The 20,524-nt window shown below is 43.0% G+C and overlaps 2 protein-coding genes across 3 annotated transcripts in view; one reads left to right on the top strand and one right to left on the bottom strand.

The window, feature by feature from the left end:
* The window catches only part of LOC145517745 (uncharacterized), an 84,256-nt gene extending 82,776 nt beyond the window's left edge, over positions 1-1,480 (top strand). The window contains exon 5 of the transcript XR_014062301.1: positions 117-1,480. The gene's annotated coding sequence lies outside the window, so the exon portion shown is untranslated. The remainder of the gene's footprint in view (positions 1-116) is intronic.
* The window catches only part of PRLR (prolactin receptor), a 176,661-nt gene that overhangs the window by 127,408 nt on the left and 28,729 nt on the right, over positions 1-20,524 (bottom strand). The gene's annotated exons all lie outside the window — the stretch shown is intronic.

The following is a 20,524-nucleotide window of genomic DNA, read 5'->3' on the forward strand; positions in this document are numbered from 1 at the left end:
GTCAAGACACTTGCTCTACCACAGGATGGCAGACCTACGTGGGCTGGACTATGGCTTCACTAGGGAGAGATCATGGACTGCCAAGGAGTTCATCTGCTTCTTTCTCTTTACAATAGGACTATGGCCACCTGATGCGAAGAACTGACTTATTGGAAGAGACCTTGATGCTGGGAAAGATTGAAGGCAAAGGGGACAACAGAGGATGAGATGGTTGGATGGCATCACCTGCTCGATGGACATGAGTTTGAGCAAGCTCTGGGAGTTGGTGATGGACAGGGAAGCCTGGCGTGTTGCAGTCCCTGGAGTTGCAAAGAGTCAGACACCACTGAGCGACTGAACTGAACTGACGCCCAAATTAAGCTTCAATTCAAAGGATGAGCATTCAATTGTTTAACACCAAGACAGAATTATTTTTAAATACTGCAGTTGAAAAGATAGATGCTGAAACAACCTGCTTGCCACTGCTTAGCCGTGTTGCCCTGGGGAAACACTGACTCTCTATGAAGAGAGTTTCCACAGGTAACATAAGATCATTATAATATACTGCCCACCTGTATAGGCTGCCGGGCTGCCACACCAAAGCTCCACACACTGAGTGACTTGCACAACAGAAATTTATTTATAATCTCACGGTTCTGGAGGCTAGCTTTTATCAGGAGGAAACACTTACATGATGTTGATTTTACATGACAGAGACTGTAAAAGAAAGCAATGGAGTCACTGACAGCACCAGAACAATTAACAAGCGAGCTGTTTTTCTGAAAGCCTGCTGCGCCAGCTTGCCTTCCCCTGACAGGAAGCCCGAGGTGGGCAGTGTGGAGAAGGACTTCCGAGGAACACCGTTTCCAGGTGATTTTATTGCAACAGCCTCCTAAGTGTTCCCTGGGCCTCTGGGCTTGCTCCTTCCAAACTGATTACCACGTTTCAGCCAGGACTGCCCTTCTGTAAATGGGAATCTGATCGCACATCTCTCCTGTCCACAGTCCTTCTGTAATCTTCCGTAGCCTCAGCCTTCTTGCTGGCCTCAAAGTCCATCCTGAGCTGCTCTGCCTTCTGGCCTCAGGTCTCTCCAGTCTCCAGACAACACGCTCAGGGTTCTGACCACTTCACATCCTAGTTTCCTTGATACCACTCGCCCTCTAGGTGCCTCTGCTTCCGCACAGGGATCCTCCAGCCAGGAACATGCTATCCGGGGCCCTCCTCCTCCACACTTTACCCTCAAGACTCAGGTCAGGCATTAAGTCCCAACAAATTCTTCCCAGAGCAGCTCAGTTGGGTTCCAGGCCATCTCATGCATACCCACAGCCCTGGGGTCTTTCAGAACTACCGACTTCTTCACACTTGTTATCCCCATTATTGGTCCATGTGCCTGTGTCACCAACTAGCTTCTCGGGGACAAGGACTTTCATTTATCTCTATATCATTAAGACCTATCTTGTAATATAACTGGTGTTCAATAAACATTTATTGAGAGAATAAATAATTTGTGGTGAAATGAATAAATGAGTGAGTCATAGTTTAATATTATAGTCAGGACAAGGATCTGGACTCTGTCATGAGTATCTCTCCTGTCACATTCCCAGATATTCAGGGTCTCTTGTGAAGGAGCTCGTGCCACTCTCAGCTCTATGCTCTTCTCTTCCCAACTCTGTTTTCTGGGAAGCCCGGACCTCCTGCTGAGGTTTTACCTTTGTTGTGGGTGGATATTTAAATGTGCTCCAATGTGGGTGGCTGAGAAATACAGGGTAAGTGGGAAGAAAGGGCCTAGACTAAGGGAGAAGGAGGTTAAGTCTAAAGAGTGTTCTGGAAAGCTGGGGAGAAAAAGTATGAATGGGAGGAGGAGAGCAGGGAGTCCCAGTTCCAGGACAGAGTGAGGAGCCTCTTAAGATTTCCATACACAGTCCCTCTGATGAAGGCAAACACATATAAACAAGAAAATGAAATGAAAATGTCATGCTGGCGAGCACCCAAATGGTAGATGCCCTCAAAGTAGAGATGGGTTGTGGTGAGACACAGGCACTGTCTTTCTCACAGAAATATTTGGAATCAGAGAACTAACTTGGTGGTAGTTTTCTGGGAGCCCGTGTGTGTGTGTGTGTGTGTGTGTGTGTGTGTGTGTGTGTTAGTCACTCAGTTGTGTCTGACTCTTTGCGACCCCATGGGCTGTAGCCCACCACTCTCCTCTGTCATGGAATTCTCCAGACAAGAATACTGGAGTGGGTAGCCATTTCCTTCTCCAGGGGGATCTTCCTGACCCAGGGATCGAACCCATGTCTCCTGCATTGCAGGCAGATTCTTTACTGTTTGAGTCACCAGGGAAGCCCATAGGTGCAAGAAATTCCCTGGAGACCAGCCAGGCTCAGCAGAAGGGGCCAGCTGCCCCAACACTGACAGACACCTGGCTCTCCCCTGCCTGCTGTGTTTCTCGCTGCATGGAGGTGCTGGGGCCACTTCTGCTGCTCCGTGGTCGAAGGAGCTTCAAGGCTGGCACCTTGGAAACACACAGAATCAACACCAGGCCACCCTCTCCATGGGTATGTCCTCTTTCCTCAGGGACTGTCATTTAGGGGGCTTCAAGGTGGGAAGGCAGTTACTCCTCACCCCACTCACTGCCCCTACCTCAACCCTCTGCATCTGATTAACTGTCCACCCTCACCCTCAGTTCCCCAAGAGACAGGGAACAAAATGTATGTGTCTGGATGAGCCCCACTGTTCAAAACAGGCTTCAGGCCAAGCGGCCCACATTCCTTCCCCCAAATAAGAAATTCTCTGGATTTCCAGTGGTTATAACTCCATGCTTCCACTGCAGGGGCGTGGCTTTGATCCCCGGTTGGGGAACTAAGAGCCCACACGCCACACAGTGCAGCATAAATAAATAAATAAAACAACTAGTCCTCAAACATTAAAAAGGAAAGAAAGAAGGAAGGAAGAAGAGAAATTCTCAAGCGTTCTATACCCTGGTCCTGACTCTCTGAGTCAGGTGAGCATGAACAGGGTATGGACAGATCCCAAGCAAAATACCCTCATTGTCTTACTGGATTCATTCACCCCTTTCATCACAAGGAGAGAAAGTGATACGGGTATCAAAGAATGCAAGTATCACACCCTGCAGAGGATCTTATTTTAAGCAGTGACCTTGCCCAAGACAAAGGTCTGCTTGGTGAACTCTTTTGCCCGGGGAGCACTCACTACCCATGTGATGAATTCTGACTGGTGAATGGCTATTGACCCTGCAGTTTCTGAGCTGACTTTTCAGCTCCCCTGGAGGACCATCCCTTCCACCCAGACTCCAAGCTGCACTCCCAAGGCTGGGCTCCAACAGCTCCCACACGTGGGCTGCTACTGTGTGGCACAGATCTTCTCTCCCCCCAAATATGAACATCTGGAGGGTATGGCTCTTCTCCTCTCACAGCTGTTTCCTAGCAGCTGAATCCCCTGCTTGCTCTTCCTGTTTCCATAGCGATTATTTGGACTAATTTTACTGCATTGTGATTGGGCTGAAAAATGAACGCTTGGTAAGTTGGATTCTGATCCCTTGGTGAGACTGCCTTTTTTTACTTGGGATGTGAGGTCAGCTTGAAGCTCCCTTGGTTTTCCTGGTTCCCTACAGCTTGCCTCTAGTTCTGTCCATGGAACATCTCACAAGAGAGATGGGTTCTTGGTTGAGGATGGGAACATCCCAGGCAAGTTTTGCCCCACTGCAATTAAAAAAAAAAAAGGCTCAGCACAGCGAGCAGTGAAAACCTGCCTGAGATGACCTCAAGAGCTTCAGATCTCCTGGTGTCTGAGCAAATTTGTTCTTTAGGAAAGACCTTGGAAGGTTGAAAGGGTTCAACAAATATTTATTGGATGTCTGCATTGTACTGGGCTGATGGATGATGTGGTCATTGTTCCTGACCTCATGAAGTTTCTGTCTATAAGAAAAGGAAAGGCCTAGTGGGGGTCAGTGGGGAGCTGGCTTCTCCTACTGAGCATTGGTCTCAAGAACCTACCTTAGGTTGATTAAGGCCTCTGCACTAATGTTTATTTTTCCACTTCAAACCTTCCTCCTTCTTCCTTCTATGACATCCTATGGACCTTGCTGCTTTTTTGCCATCCACCCTTTCCATGATTTCTGCCTTATCCCCAAATGGATAAAAGTCCTGTGGTACATCCATACAATGCCTGATTACTCAGCACTAAATAAAAATGCTTCCCTGGTGGCTCAGCAGTAAAGAATCTACCTGCCAATGGAGGCAACGTGGGTTCAATCCCTGGGTTGGGAAGATCCCCTGGAGAAAGAAATGGCAACCCACTCCAGGATTCTTGCCTTGAGAATTCCATGGACAGAGGAACCTGGCAGACTATAGTCTATGGGATAGCAAAGAGTCAGAAACAATTTAGCAACTAAACAACAACAACAACAAAAAGAAATGAGCTATTGAGCTATGAAAAGACATGCAGGAGCTTTAAAAAGCATATAACTAGGTGAAAGAAGCTAGTCTGAAAACACTACAGCCTGTAGGGTTCCAACTATATGAGGAAATTCTATGTGGAAAGGCAAAACTACAGAGAGAGTAAAAAGGGTCACTGGTTGCCAGGGCCTTGGGGGAAAGGAGGGGGGATGAGATAGTGAAGCACAGGGCAATTTTTAGGGCAGTGAAAATATTCTCTATGACATTGCACCAGGGGATACATGACATTATGCATTTGTCAAAACCATGGACCCGAGCCACACAAAGAGTGAACCCTAATGTAAACTATGGACTCATGTATCCATTGGAGAAGGCAATGCAACCCACTCCAGTGTTCTTGCCTGGAGAATCCCAGGGACAGGGGAGCCTGGTAGGCTGCCGTCTATGGGGTCACACAGAGTCGGACACGACTGAAGTGACTTAGCAGTGGCAGTAGCAGCATGTATCCATACTGGTTCATCACTGTAATAACTGTACCATACTAATGCAAGATGTTAACAATAGAGGAGTCTATGTGTCAGGGGAGGAGGGATGTGAGAATTCACTATATTTTCTGTGTAATTTTTTTCTGTAAACCTGAGGTTGCTCTAAAAATGAAGTCTGTTAAAAACAAGTAAAACCCCAAAACACCCAGATTTCTCTTGATTCACTCGTATGGGCTTCACTGGGTCTTCACAGTTCACTGCCTGGCCTCCCTTTGCCTTCCAGCAGTCTGGAGATGTTTCCAACTTGCCATCAATGCAATGCATCCTGACTTCATCATCTTTTGCTCCCCCTTCCCACATCCCCAGGACTGATCCTGGGGTCTGATCCTCACTGTCAAGTGACCAAGCAGCTGTGTCCTGATGCTGTCCTTTTGATCTTCGCCCCCATGCCAGCCCACACTCTCTCCCTGGAACAGCCAGGGTCTAGAGGGGGCCTTCATGTTGGTCTTTATATTCACTTGCCACTTTCTTGCACATCTTTCCTCAAAACAAGGACTTTTCCCTAAGAACTTTGTGCAGTCATTGACACCCTAATCCTACCGCATGCCTCCCGCCCATTCCCAATCGCAGGAGAGAAAAATGAAAGAAAAGACTCAAAACTGACAAAAAGAGCTGAAAGTCTCTCACCTGTGGCCTTCCTGTCGTCTGTCACCTGGCTCCCACTGGGCTGGAGCCTGCCGCATCTTTGTTTTGTATCTCAGAGGCCAGTGGCCTCAGATGACATTCCCTCTACATTTCCTCCCCCAACAAAGAGAACGTTGGGACTCTAACCAATCATCTTTTTACAACCTGGGAAAAGGCACAGCCCACTGTTAATAATTTATCTGTGCATTAAAGTACGCGGGGTTGTTAATCATTGTTCAATTATGGGGACAGGGCAGGCAAGACAATCTCTTGCTGAAAAACACGAAGGCACACTTTGTCTCTGCAGGTTCCAAGGGTCAAGAGCATGGTGTCAGGGGAAGGCTTGCTTATGTATGTCTATTGAGTTTAGATGGGGGTGGGGAGTGGGAGAGAGGGCCTCAGTCTCTAACAGGTGCTAAGCAAAAAGTCAAAGATGACTTAGAAGGAAAATACTAATTCTCAAGTTTCCAGAAAAAGCAGTTCATCAATTCCTGTGAAACAAAGGCATAAGAATGGCTCATTCTCATACCACATTCAGTGGTCTTATACTGAGCCTACACCCCACAGAGGGCCATGTTGAGGAGTCTGGGCTCAATCCTACAGGCAGCAAAAAGCCTATATGTATCCTGGGAGGTGACAAGAGTGTGGCAAGATGATGAAGTGAAGAGAGGAAGTGAAGAGAGGAAACTCAATGGAGAAAGAACAAAGGGAATGAGAGAATAGTTCTCCTTTCTTAAAGGCTCTCTTTCACATACTGTCTGCCTGCCCAGAAACGTAACACACATAGACAAGGAGGACAAACACATTTTGGGATGTCTAAGGCCAACTGAGACCCTTGAAGGGATTCTCCAAAGACTGCCCCCCCCCCGCCTCGCCCACCGACTGCTGCCCTGGAGAGGACTATCTCCTCATACCCTCATTCCTTATACCTTATCTCTTCCTCCCACCAGGGGAAGCCAGCAAGGGGAGAAGTCCCCCAACATTAGGGGAGGGGGGTGGAGCTAACTAAGGCTAGGGGACACCTGCCCTGAGCATGTTTGCAAAAATACTAACTGACCACCTGTCAAGAATAGGTCATGGGGTCCAAGGGTTGGGTGTTTAAGTCCTTGGGAACCACCTTCCTCTGACCTCAATGGTTTTTTTTTTTTTTTTGTCCAAGATGGATGCATTTGAAGAACTTCGGCCATGATGAGAAAGAAAATGTCACAAGAGGGAAAGGAAGAGGGTGAGGCTGGTTCTACTCGTGAGCTTTGCTATAGGACCTGGTGGGATTCACAGGCTCAATGGGAGTGTTTGAAGCTACAGTCATTTTTAGTTTTCTTTTTTCTCACTTTGAACTCAATCAGCCACAGGGCCAACTGCTCCCCTTCTGGCTGCGTCCCCAGGTCAATCAACTGCTGGGCTTCCTCTTGGGAGGGTTCCCTCATGGCTCTGAACTGGAAGCAACTGACTCAGGTGAATGACTAGGGCCCCAGTGAATGATTATGGCTCTGCCCAATTCTTCTGCCCTTGCTGAGTCTGCACAGGTGCCATCACTCAGCAACTTGGCTTCTGTCACTCGTGACCACAACTGCTCAGCCCCTCATCACGCTCTTCAGTCTCTGAGGCTGGAGAGGTGGACCTATGGGGTCTAAGTGTGGGTGGAGGCTGATGGTAAGCCAGTTAACTAACCTGGGATCATCCCTGAGTGCTCCTGAGCCAATGGCAGAGATCCACCTGCTTCAGGAAGCCTCTGTCATCAGCGAGTGCTGATCAGAGCATGCAGCCTTAGCCCACTTGTGAACTGGAGAAAAGCTCCCTGAAGGGAAGATTCAGGGTTCCCTTCCCACTTGGGTTTGCTGACTGACACCTGCGTCTGGCCCTGCGGATGCTTCCTGGGCAGTCCAGGGCATGAGGACAGAGGCTGGTGAGCCAAAGGAGTGCTGCCTGCCCTGGTAAGAGGGAAAACCAGCTTCAGAGACCTGCCTCGATGATGGTGGAGCAGAGTCCAGGGTGCTGCACTGCAGATGGTGTTGGGACCACTTCTCTAGCCAGCCCTTCAATCCTTCTTTCAACAATCTTCACTCTCCCCTCGGATCCCCCAGTGACAGAGCAGTATTTTAGGTAGCTCAGCTCTACTTCAGGAATTGACCAAGAATGCTGACAAACTTTACATTCCTGCTGTGGACATTTCAAGGCCCCTCTGAGAGCAGGAAGGTTGAGAAAACATTGTCCAAGAGAAAGACTACATTTTCCTGCTCAAAGGGTGCTGGCCCCAGGCCCTATCAGGGTAAGACTTAGTAAAGTTGTCTTACACCTGCCACAGTAAGCAAACAGAATGTTATTATACCATGCCCTGGACTCTATGGAGGATTCCTCCAGGCCATAGGGAGTTGCAAAGCCGATAACCTTCAAAAGGTTTTTGGCATCAGACAAAAGGCATGTTTCTGAAGGATGCTTACAGAAGTCTGTTTTTATTTCATCAAACGAACACTGACATTTTCAACTTCTTCTCTTTGCCTCTTTCCTTTCTCAAGATAAGAGCCTGAATTCCTGACTCTGATTCCCTTGCCCTGTTAGACTTTTAATCTTATATAATTTTATTTTTTGTTATTTGCGGTTAAGTAGGAGACACTCGTTCTCTAAACAGGAAAATATTTTGACTGCTGAAAAAAAATCCTTTGGGTTTCCTGTTTTGTTTTTATTCCTAAATTCTACCACATGGCCCTTTTTCTCTCTTTCCTCCCTGTCCCTTCTTTGCCACTGAATAGTATGTAATGCATACCTGGGTTGGATTATAAAATGGGTCAACGGATTCCCAGGTAGCTCATGGTTAAAGAATCTGCCTGCCAATTCAGGAGATGCAGGTGACGTGGGTTCGATCCCTGGGTTGGGAAGATCCCTTGGAGGAGGAAATGGCAATCTACTCCAGTATTCTTGCCTGGAAAACCCCATGGACAGAGAAGCCTGGCAGGCTATAGTCTAGAGGGTCACAAAGAATCGGACACAATTTCGAACTAAACAACAAATGAGCTCTGACTGTGGTGTCCTCAGTGAACTGCAGACACCCTATAGGTAACCTGTTAGCCAGGTGATTAGCTTATGCCAAGAAGCCTGAAACCATCCCTGCAGCCAGATGATCTGTCCCCCTTGAAGTCTTTGCTCCTAAATCACAATCACAATCACATTAACAGCAGCAAAGTTCAAATGAACTGAGTATGTGTTGTCTGCCCGTGCCTTGGGTTGTTACGTCCAGTCTGGGTTTCTGGTCCTCCCCAGAGCTGCTGCAGAGAAACGGGAGTCCACTGGCAGAAAGCTCCAGCATAGGAATAGAGCTTCTTTTACTCAGAAGCAGGAAAAGTAAGAGAAAAAGAACAGAAATGTGGCCCTAAGCCTCCCAACTTCACTAAAAAGTTCAGAAGGTTCATACAATTCACAGGTCAATGAGCTTTTTCTTCAGTGTAAAGAAATTCTACAGGAGAAACACACAATCAGCCAAGGGTCAGAATTTGATACAGACCCTCTTTCTTTTCTCCCCCTAGGCCAGGCTGTGTCATTTGTGGACTTTTTCAATTTAAGATATGCCAGACATGAAAGTGGTAATGATGGTGAGACAGACAACAGTAGCTGGTTGAAAAATGTCACTTTCTGAAAGGAAGAGCTGTGATCTATTTTGTAGTACCAAATGGTTAGGAAAAATAATAATCTTCAATAATCTCCTGTGATTAGGGTTATGATACAAAGGTTTTCATGGTATCACTTTTTTATAGCTATAAATTTACCCTTAAAGGAGATGAAATTTCAGGAAATAATAAAAAAGTTTTCTAAAATCTTTCTTTCAAAAATTGAAAAAAAAAAACTCATTTAAAATATGTTCCCCCTCTTTACATTTTACCTTTATCATTCTCTAAATAAAATCTGGTTATTTACATGAGCAATGCATGTAACTTATCTTGATGTTCTAAACTCAGGTGACTATAACCTGTAAATGAGACTGAAAATTAAGATTTTGTGCATTTTGTGCATTTTCCATTCCCACTACATTTTGCAGCTGTCGTATCCTCCATAAATTCTAAATTTGTACTCTAAGGCAGCAAAATTTCCAAAAAATCTATCTATCATCATAACTAAACATGAGAAATCCAGGACTGAATGCACGTAAGTAAAGCAAAGATCTGATAAACTGTCAACAACAACAACAAAGCAGGGGTAGGAGTTGGTCAGAGTCCAGATGCCGCCCAGATCGTGAGTGTGAATTTTAGAAAATGCAGGCTTTCTTTCCTGCCAGCATGGTCCTCCAAGCCCTGAGTAGCTGAGCAGGAAAGGAATGGTAGGGTTGGATGAGGAAAGGAGGGAACTTTGAGGATGGCTGGTTGTTGAGGTGATATGGAACGGATGACACAGGAGGAAGACCAGTGGGGAACTGACAAGCTCTAAGGTTCTGGGCAGTTTCCGAAGAGTCTATAAAATGGGAATAAGAGAACTTCATGTGGCTATGGTGAGGTTCAGAAATAATATGTTTAGGGCATATGTCCAGCTGGAAGCAGTTGGTAAGTGGTAGCTCTCATGAGAGTCAATGACCCTAAACACAAGAACAAATCAATTCTGTCTTAGCCACAAGTTGCCCCAGGACCTTCCCTCTGAAAGTCCTGTTTACTCTAGTGCAGAGGAGATTACAGGTCATTCTTAGAAAATAAAATCTCTCAGGACAGTGATTCTACCCACTTAGTTTATTAACGGTTGCTTTTCCCAGCAGCTTTTCCCAATGAGGGTGCTCAAAAATATACTCTTTGTAAATGGCAGCTAAATTTCACTTAATGAGTTTTTACACTATAAGGAAAGGGAGATACTCTTATGGACACATTCTATATGAACAAAACTTTAAAAAAAAAAAAACAAACCAAACTGCTCTGGCAGCTATGGAGAGAATATGGGACTGAAGGAAGAGCTCAAATTTTCTGGGCATTGCCATCAGCTGTTAAGATACTAGGGTGATAGTTTCCATTCTAACACAAAGACTGATGCTTTGCCTTTGTACCATTCCCTTTAGTTTAGTCAGACCCTAAGTATGTCTGACCTGGTGGAGCCTCCTATGTGATATATTAGGTCAAATAATACTGATAGGGATAGAGTAGGATAATCAAATAATCCATTCAGAAATCCCAGTAAGGAATTTAGGACAGAAAGGGAATTTTAAGGGAGTTTGGGAGACTGTTTCATGGTAATGATCACTCAAAAAAGAATCCAGTAACCAAGCAACAACCTATACTACTGTGAGGGAAGATGGGGTGCATTCAAGCACCAGACATACTCAAGCCACAAACCCTGATAGTAAAACACAAGACAGTAAGTATGGGGTGTGAATCTTGTTACAGGAATTCAGAGTGTTAACAGTCCTTAAAGAGTAGCATTTCTGCATGTAGCCAAGAAAGAAATAAGGATTTGTGTATTTCAATTCCCACTACATTTTGCAGCTGCCTTATCCCCATAAATTCCAAATTTGTACTTCAAGGCATCAGCATTTCCAAAAATATATCTATTGCCATAACTAAATGTGAGAAACCCAGGACCGAATGCACATAAGAAAAGCAAATGCCTTGAAAAAACGTCAAAAAGAAAAAAAAAGGTGAAAGGGGAAAGAAACTAGGTGAAAGGGGACAATATCCCCAAATCCCAAAAAGGGTAATAATCCCAAGATAAATTACCACATTTTAGTACATATTACCACACTTTGGCTGATACACATATGATTTAAATAGCACCATAACAGATGTAAGCCTTGACATCTGCCCAAGAATGAAGAAGAAGGTGATCTTCTCCCTTCCCCACCACCCTGCCGGTTAGCTTGTATCTTTCACAAGCGTCCTAAGCTAACAAACTCACTCTCTGCTTGCCACTTTGCCTCACCTGAATTCTTTCTGCAAAAGAAAGACAAAAGACAAAAGACAAAAGAACCCAAGGTTCAGTAACATTTAAGCAGTGTGGATAGGTTCAAGTCCTAGCCTGTGGATTCAAAATTGAGTCTGAGTTTTGGCTGCATTTGAGTCCTACCTAGGGAGGAGTGTGGTTTCAGGATCAGCCCCATTTTATAATAAGAAGCCAAGAGTCCAAAGGATTAACAGAATTTCCCAGGATCACACTGCGAACAGAAGCAGAGTTAGAACTCAAATTCAGATCCTTATCCTTCACGAGACCCTGCTCTATCTCTCAGATTTTAGCTATATGGTACTAGTTAATTTCACAGCTCAACACCCAAATCTAGAGATAGATTCAGTCTCTACCATCTGTATCTTTATGAAAATCACTTATGTTCTCTGAAACCCAGTTTCTCCTTTCAGTGGGGATAAATGATAGCCTCAAAAATTATGAAGAGTAGAAGTAATAATGCATATGAAGTAATTAGTGCAATATCTAACACACATGCATGCTCAGTTGCTCAGTTTTGTCCAACTCTTTTTGATCCCATGGACTGTAGCCAGCCAGGCTCCTCTGTCCATGGGATTTCCCAGGCAAGAATACTGGAGTTGTTGTTGTTGCTCATTCCTGTCCAACTCTTTGCAACCTTATGGACTGCAGCATGCCAGGCTTCCCGGTCCTTCACTATCTCCAGAGCTTGCTCAAACTCATATCCATTGAGTTGGTGATGCCATTTCCTCCTCCAGGAGATATTCCTGACCCAGGGATAGAACCTGTGTCTCCTGCATTAGCAGGCAGATTCTTTACCACTGCACCACCTGGGAAACCCTATCTAGCACAGAGAAAATGCTAAAAATTCAGTTATTAATTTTACTATTATTCTTGTTCTAGGCTTTGATTCCCTTCCCAGAACTATGAAGTCAGTGTGGAGTAGAAGACAGAGCACAGGACATGGCATGTGTCAGAAGACCAGAGTCTGAGTCCTGGCCTGCCTGCTTCTCAGACACGTGGTCATGGACATGCCATTTACTGTTGTGGCTTAGTCTCTTCATTTCTGAAAAATGAAGCTATTAATATATACCTCTTGGAGTCGCTGTAGGAATGGAATGAAAAATAGCCATATAATCTTCAGAAGAACTCGGCAAAGGAAAGGCTGTGTGTAGCAGTAAGCAAAAATCCAACTATTGCAAACCTTCTCTACTTCTTCATATTTTAACAATGAAATATGTTGCTAAAGAGTAGCTAAGAACTTGGATCCATCTTCTGTGATTCAAGAAAGCAGCATAAAACAAAAGATGTTGAGTTCAATCATTCACTCTCCAGGTACCATCTTGAAAATCTATAAGGAGAGTGGCATAAGTACACCAAGCATTGGTTTGGAGCAATGGAGTAAGATGAAAGAGAAGTGATAATTACCTGAAACAAAAATAGGCAGAATTTTCAGCAGAGTTAGCACAGGCTAATTTTGAGGGGGTCACCTCAGCAGTTAAAGAGAAGGGCAGCTAGCACTGATGTATGCTTGCCTAAGTTATGAATAATAGAGGGAGCATGACTGACAAGTAGTACAAATGAATCTTTATGGCAAGAGATAAGACTGCTTAGAACACAGAAAGGCCCTAGGGAGTGGGATTACTTGATTTAGTGTCTATCAATATGCCTGGGAACTCTGGCAATTTTAAGAAGACACTCAGTTCTCTCTCTGGGAGAACATGTCCCTTCTCTTGCAAAACTGTGACCCCCCAAAATATGTAGTCAATCTTTGAGTGAGATTTCCGTATAAGAAAAGCCAAAGCAAAAAGAAATTGATTCTTCATTTGAGTTCATTTCCAAGTAGACGACTTTATATTTTGTTTTTGATTTTGGCTCTCCAGCAGGATGAGGCAAACCATTATCACTATTTTTGAACATTGTGAAAAGAAAACTAACTCTTTTCCATCGAGCAGTTATCTGGGCTTTATACAGCTTCCCTAAGCAACCAGTGCTGGATCCAGTTTGGCAAATGCTTCTGATAAATATCATCTGACCAAGACAAGAATTGATTTATGAAGGGAAATTTGGTTTAGTCACCTATTCACATTTATCTTGTTACTTCTCTCATGCTAATATTAGTATCAGATTGTCTGAAATTTGTCTTGCTATCAGGACACTTTGACTTGCAGCAGCCTCATCAAATGTAAATTGTGTGCCTCCTTTTGCTCTGACCCAAGAGATTGGAAAAGTCCTTGTAAACCAACTCAGTCTAACCTGAGCTTCTTAAATATTAGCTATGTTGGACTGCATCATGCCAGGCTTCCCTGTCCTTCACTGTCTCCTGCAGTTTGCCCAAACTCACATCCAATGAGTTGGTGATGCCTTCTAAACATCTCATTCTCTGTCGTCCCCCTTTCCTCCTGCCCTCAATCCTTCCCAGCATCAGGGTCTTTTCCAATTAAGTCGGCTCTTCGCAACAGGAGGCCAAAGTATTGGAGCTTCAGCTTCAGTATCAGTCCATCCAATGAATATTTAGGGTTGATTTCTTTTAGGATTGACTGGTTTGATCTCCTTGCTGTCCAAATGACTCTCAAGAGTCTTCTCCAGCACCACAGTCCAAAAGCATCAATTCTTCAGCGCTCAGCCTTCTTTATGGTCCAACTCTCACATCCATACATGTCTACTAGAAAAACCCTAGGTTTGACTAGATGAACCTTTGTCGGCAAAGTAATATCTCTGCTTTTAAATCTGCTGTCTAGGTTTGTCATAGCTTTTCTTCCAAGGAGCAAATGTCTTTTAATTTCATAGCTATAGATACAGATACATCTATATCTACATATAATTAAAAGTATATGAAAATGTTGGAGATATAAAAATGAACATGAAGATGACAACCCTCCAAAAAGTGGACTAAATATCATTTTCCATGTAGGATGGGTGAGCATGATAAAACAGAATACTGAGGTCTTGGTACAGGCCAGTGCTTGTAGATTATTTCATAGTTTCAAGCTATAGAAACCTTCTAAGACCAGTCTTGTACAGCCTCAGACATCTTGCTCTTACTCTTCCCTAGCACCAACCTTTGACAGTTATTCAGTGTCTGCTAAAACATTTCAGGGGAAAAGGAAGTGAATACTGCACACAGGAGATGCAGTGTATCATAGAACTAGTTAACTGGAAAGCTTTCCTTTATAATGCTAGATATGTCCTGCTGTAACAATGACCATTGTTCTGGTTTTAACTCTAAAGCAACTCTTACCTTCTCCCACACAATAAATCTTTGATTTCCAGCAAATACTGATTCCTAGTAAGGTATTGAGAAGCTGGAGAAATTCAAAACACAGTAGCCAATTTGTAAAAATCACAAAATTTGAGTCATGTTGTAAGGGTATATTTAATACTTGGGCTTCCAAGGAAAATGATACCCTACTCTTTTGGTAAAGGCAAAGTAAGCAGACAGCCCTAAGGCCTGTTTGGATGTTATTAATATCAACGCACAAAGAGAAGCACTTGCAGGACCTGTCTGTCCGGTTTTGACTTCAGCTTATAGTCCAACGTCTTTTTTATTCTTAAAACCAAACAACCATTATTTATCATGCACATGATATTCCTATTCGATTTTTAGTTTTTACCTTTCAGTGTCTTGGGTAGTAAATGCAATTGCAGTGTTTGTAGCATCTCAGAGGTCTCATCAAATCTGTTAATATTCCCTTGAGAGCTTTCTAGTACTTCTGTGCCCTTAACAGGACAAGGATGCCCAGTTCCACATATCTGGTTTCCTATAGCCACAAAAGGGTAAAGGAAAAGATATCTGGAGACATGACTAGGGATTATCCTTCATTCTTTGACCCTGAGACCTGTATTATTACATACATTAATCTTTTCAGTTAAAATTGACCAATTATCAAAACCGATATAGAAGGCTGCCTTTACTTGTCAACGTGAGTATTAGCAGAACACAGATAAATGCATAAAGATCTCTAGATCAAGAGAAGATAAAGTATGGTTAAAACTACAGACTCTGTAGTCAGATTGTCTGGGATCACCTAACTAGCTCTGTGACCTTGGACACATTACATAACTTCTTTATGCTTTAGTTTCCTTATCAGTAAGATGGAGATAATAGTAAGAGTACTCACCTGTTGCTTCTAATTGGTAATTTATATATTTCCATTAGGTGAAGTGAGTGAGTCACTCAGTTGTGTCCAACTCTTTGAGACCCCATGGATTGTAGCCTGCCAGGCTCCTCTGTTTGTGGGATTCTCCAGGCAAGAATACTGGAATGGGTAGCTTTTTCCTTCTTCAGGGGATCTTCCTGACCCAGAGATTGAACTTGGGTCTCCTGCAATGCAGGCAGATTCTTTACTATCCGAGTCACCAGGGAGACCCCTTCCACTGGGTGATCATTAGTCAAATCCAGTGTGGTGGCGACTAGTGTTTGGAGGAATAAGTGCTATCCAGCAGAGAAAACCACGCCTCTGAATCAAGAGACCTGACCCCAAATCTGCTACTAACTGTGGCTCCCCCAAAGCACAGATCAAACCACTTGTTCAAAGCCCTTTACCGTCTGACCCCAATCTACTTTTTTAGCCATACTTACTGTCACTTTCTTCTTCTTTGTATGTTCTGCCCATCAGACTATTTGCAATTACCCAAAATATTAGGGAAATGAGAATCACTTTAAGTTTGTGCATACCATTTCCTCTGTAAATATCCTTCTTACTCTCTTCCTGTTTCTTCAGTAACTGCCCCACTTCTGCCTGTGACTGTATTCAGCTCTCTCCTCCACTAGACTATGTGCTTCTGGAAGGTAGAGAGTGGTCACCTTTTCATCTTGGTGCCTAGCATAGCATCCAAAATGGCGGGAAGACAAGAGCTGACTGCAAGTGATTGAAAGAATGAATGAATATATTTTATGTTAGTCGTCATATATGAATGGTCATCATAATATGGCTCCTTTCTTCATTAGAAAAATACACAGGGACATCTGTTTGAATATAAACTAATAATGCAAGCTATATTGACAGGCAACTTTGACTAATGACATGAATGCAATACAGCCTCAGGTCATTGTTACACTCCTTTGAAAGCCTGAAAAAAACATTCAAGTGGCAATTATCTTATGGGTCCCTGGAGATGTCAGTGGAAATTCCTCTGTTAATGGAGCATCTGTCCTCTGACAATCAAATGGGGGATGTTGCATAACAACCCCATTCTTGGTTTTGTTCTTAAACCTGTTATAAATCCCCTGATGAATTCTCATTGTTAGCTGTGTCCTGGATAGACCCTGCCTTAAAGGGACAACTGAGTCAACTGCATCTTCCATCTGGCTCTGGAAGGAGCACCAGTCACCAGGCCACTTTGTTGACATGTTGCTTTATATGCCCCTTGTTTGAGAACAATCCTTTAAGAAAGACTGAGATGTCCTTGTCTACAGCAATAGAAAACTAACACCAAATAGATTCTTGTGGGAATAGAGGTTGGGCTTTTGGCAAAATATGGTTTAAAAATATCTTTGGGCACCATCAAATAGCTGATTATGCCAGAGGTGATTATGGTCACAGAAGATGCCCTGCTCAGCAGAATGTGCTGATGGTGTCACCAGCAAAACCCACTAAGTTAGGGAGGGAACCAAGATTTCTTGAGCTCCTACCATGGCAAAGAGTCATTAGGTTATATCTGAAATCATCACAAGGAGTAGGCAGCATCCTATCGTGCCAAAACTTTGGGTCATTCTGCCATTTGTGGTCTGAGGTACTGAATACCACTCATGGTGTAGAGGGAAGCAGATGCCTACTAAATGACAGGCCAGCGGCTGGAGGTGTTAATGTAGATCTGACGGGGGCTTTGTGCTAGTCTGACAGCTTTGCTAATAACTTGTCAAACATTTGAGTCAACAGCGCAATAACTTACATGGAGTATTAGTGGGACTAACATCTTGAATATGGTTTCCTAATAACAAAGATTCTCTTTTCATCTAGTGGACAAACATGGGAATTTTGAACCTTTACCAAGAGTTTAGAATGGTTATAGTAGCTATTTTGGGCAGGTAGTTAATGTTTCTCTTCTTGGACCTTTCTCTTTGTTTGGTATCCTTGGTGTTGTAACCCAATATTGAGAAAGCTGAGACTGATGTTTTTGAAGGTCATGAAGAGAACAACACAGCTCTTGTTTTTACTAGTTGTGATAAGAAAGATCATCAAGATGAGGACATAGGACTTTCTTAGAAACACTTTTATGGAACAAAGTTTTCATGGTACTTTAGGGAATATAAATTTCAAAGGTTAATTGTGTGAAACTTTTCTCTCAAAAGGAGGTTGGAAATCAACATTGTTGTCTTACTTCTGGATAAGAAAGTATCCCGGGCTGAGAGTATATAATACACATACTCATAAGCATGATGATGAAACACTTAGCAACACTTTGAATCTTATGACTAGGGTAATCTATTTCCTGAGGGAGCAGGTTTTGGGGATTTTTTACTGTACACACCGAGGGTACCTACAAAATGCCCACAGAGCTGTGCTGAGTTTTAGTCTTAAGCTTCTGAGCTTTTAACTTCTTAAGTTTCTGAGCAGAAGTGGGTGGTAGCTAAGATGGTAAAAATCTGCCTGCGATGTGGGAGACTGGGGTTTGATCCTGAGTTGGGAAGATCTCCTGGAGAAAGGAACGGCTACCCACCCCAGTATTCTGGCATAGAGAATTCCATGGACAGAGGAGCCTGGTGGACTATAGTCCATGGGGTCACAAAGAGTCAGACACAACTAAGCAACTAAGCACAGACCAGCACATGTGTATAAAATAGAGAAAACATTAGTTGTTTATACAAACTTGGATTTGATTAAACTGAGGGGTTCAGTCAAGATTCATGGGGGAAATATATAGAATGATAAACTCTTAAAACTGGGTAAGAACTTAAAAGGACACATTAGATTTCTGGAAAGATGTCCCTATTTTTGACTACTTACAAAGACATGAGGTGGAGAAGGGGAGAGAAGGAAAACTAAAAAACACCCCAAACCAAAATGTACAGTCAGACTATAGCCAGAAACTTGAAAGAAATATCAGGATTAACATAATCCATGGTACTGAACTGAGAATCATCATTATTAAGCAACATGTGATTTGCTGCTAGAAACAAAGCCAGACTGTTGGCTTCAAATCAGGTAGGTGGGTTCTTTTCCACTAGCGCCACCTCGGAAGCCACTGATGGAGCTCTGTGTATTGAATTAGGACCACTGAATTAGATGACGCACAAAAATGCCTCATCTTTCGAAGGTCCTTCTTCCATGGACTCTTCCTCTCTCCCCACCTAGCCTTTTCTTGCTGGATGTGTGTTCCACGATTCATTGTGCCACTACTCGGCCTTGTAACATCCAACTTCATTGTTTTCTGGGTATTGAGACTTTTATACAGATATGGAAGGGACACCCTACTGGACTGAAGATAGTTCTCTTTAGCAGAGGGATAGCTAAATGCTCCTATTTAGCAGAGGGGTCGCACAGAGTTGGACATAACAGACGTGACTTAGCACACACACCAGCAGTGGCAGTCTTGTCAGGAGCTGATCTTGAACTAGGACATGTCATTCAGTCCTCCAGCTGTGGACCAGAAAACTTACAGCTCAGTACACACTGAGCAGGTCCCGGAACACACTGCTCTGTGCTCACAAATATTGGGTCTAAGGAGATTGATTTTCACTCCTGGATGAGTTAACATGAAAAATAAATAGCCTAGCTAGTGGAAAAAGGGCATAACCAGGGAAGTGAAACATCACCTCAAAGACAATTTTAGAACTGTTTCTCAGCCTCAGTGTATGTGGAAAAAGGACAGTGTGGAAAAGGACAGGTGGCCATTGTGAGATAAAGAGAAGGAAGAAAAAAAGGTGCTAGGTGAGAAAAGGAGGGATTGTAGGGAAGCAAAAAATAGTAATAATATTGGGCTGACCAAAAAGTTTGTTTGGATTTTTCCCTAAGATGTTACAGAAAATTCCAAACGAACTTTATGGCCAACCAAATAGTATTAATAGATCCACTAAAGGCAATAAGAGGTGAAACTGACACTATAAGAAACAGAATCAGACACTCTCTAAAGTATAGAAGCTGTACATTGTACTCCCTCAAAGGGATAAATGAGGTAAGAGATGATAGATACCTAAAATGGGGAACAAATCAAATTAGTGTTAACTTGTACTCGTGAAAAAGAGAAGAGTTATCACCATGAGATACCACTACACACCTCCTAGGACAACTAAAATGAGAGAAACAACACCGTATGCTAAGTGATATTCAGGATAGCTGAAACTCACATGGCTGGTAGAGGTGTTTTACACAACTATTTTGGAAAATTGCTAATAGCTTCTTAACAGTTAAAAGTATTGCCATCTTTTGACTTCAAAATTCCAGTCTAGGTAATTAATTATCCAAAAGAAGTGCAAAATATGTCCACAACAACACTTACAAAAATATTATAGCTGCTTTATTCATAGTAGCCCCAAACTGGGTAGCCTTTCCCTTCTCCAGGGGATCTTCCCAACCCAGGGATCGAACCCAGGTCTCCGACATTGCAGGTGAATTCTTTACCAGCTGAGTTACAAGGGAAGCCTGGAAACAGCTCAGATATCCACAAATAGGAAAATCAATACACATATGGCAGTGTATTCATAAAATAAAATTCTATTCAGCAATAAGTGAAATGAATTACTGATATAAGCAATAACATGGACAAATCTCAAAAAATAGAAGTCTATAACATAATACTGTAAGATTCTATTTATATGATATTCAGAATAGAAAAACTAATCCAAGTTGATAGAAATCAAATCAGCGGTTACTTCTGGTCGTGGGGTTGCCTTGGAAGGAACATGAAGGAATTTTCTGGAATGATGGAAATGTTCTGTATCTTACAGGGATTGGGTTACTTTGATATGTGCATTTGGCAAAACCACTAAAACTATACACTTCAGAGTGCTTGTGTTTTATCAGACGTAAATTACCTATCTAAAAAAAGCATTAAAATTTTAAAAATATATTTTAAAAAAGAATAAAGATTCTTTTCCATTATAGGTTATTACAAAATATTGAATATAGTTCCCTG

This window comes from Giraffa tippelskirchi, chromosome 8 (assembly GCF_054371585.1).
Source record: "Giraffa tippelskirchi isolate mGirTip1 chromosome 8, T2T-mGirTip1v1.2.pri, whole genome shotgun sequence".
Taxonomy (NCBI): Eukaryota; Metazoa; Chordata; class Mammalia; order Artiodactyla; family Giraffidae; genus Giraffa; species Giraffa tippelskirchi.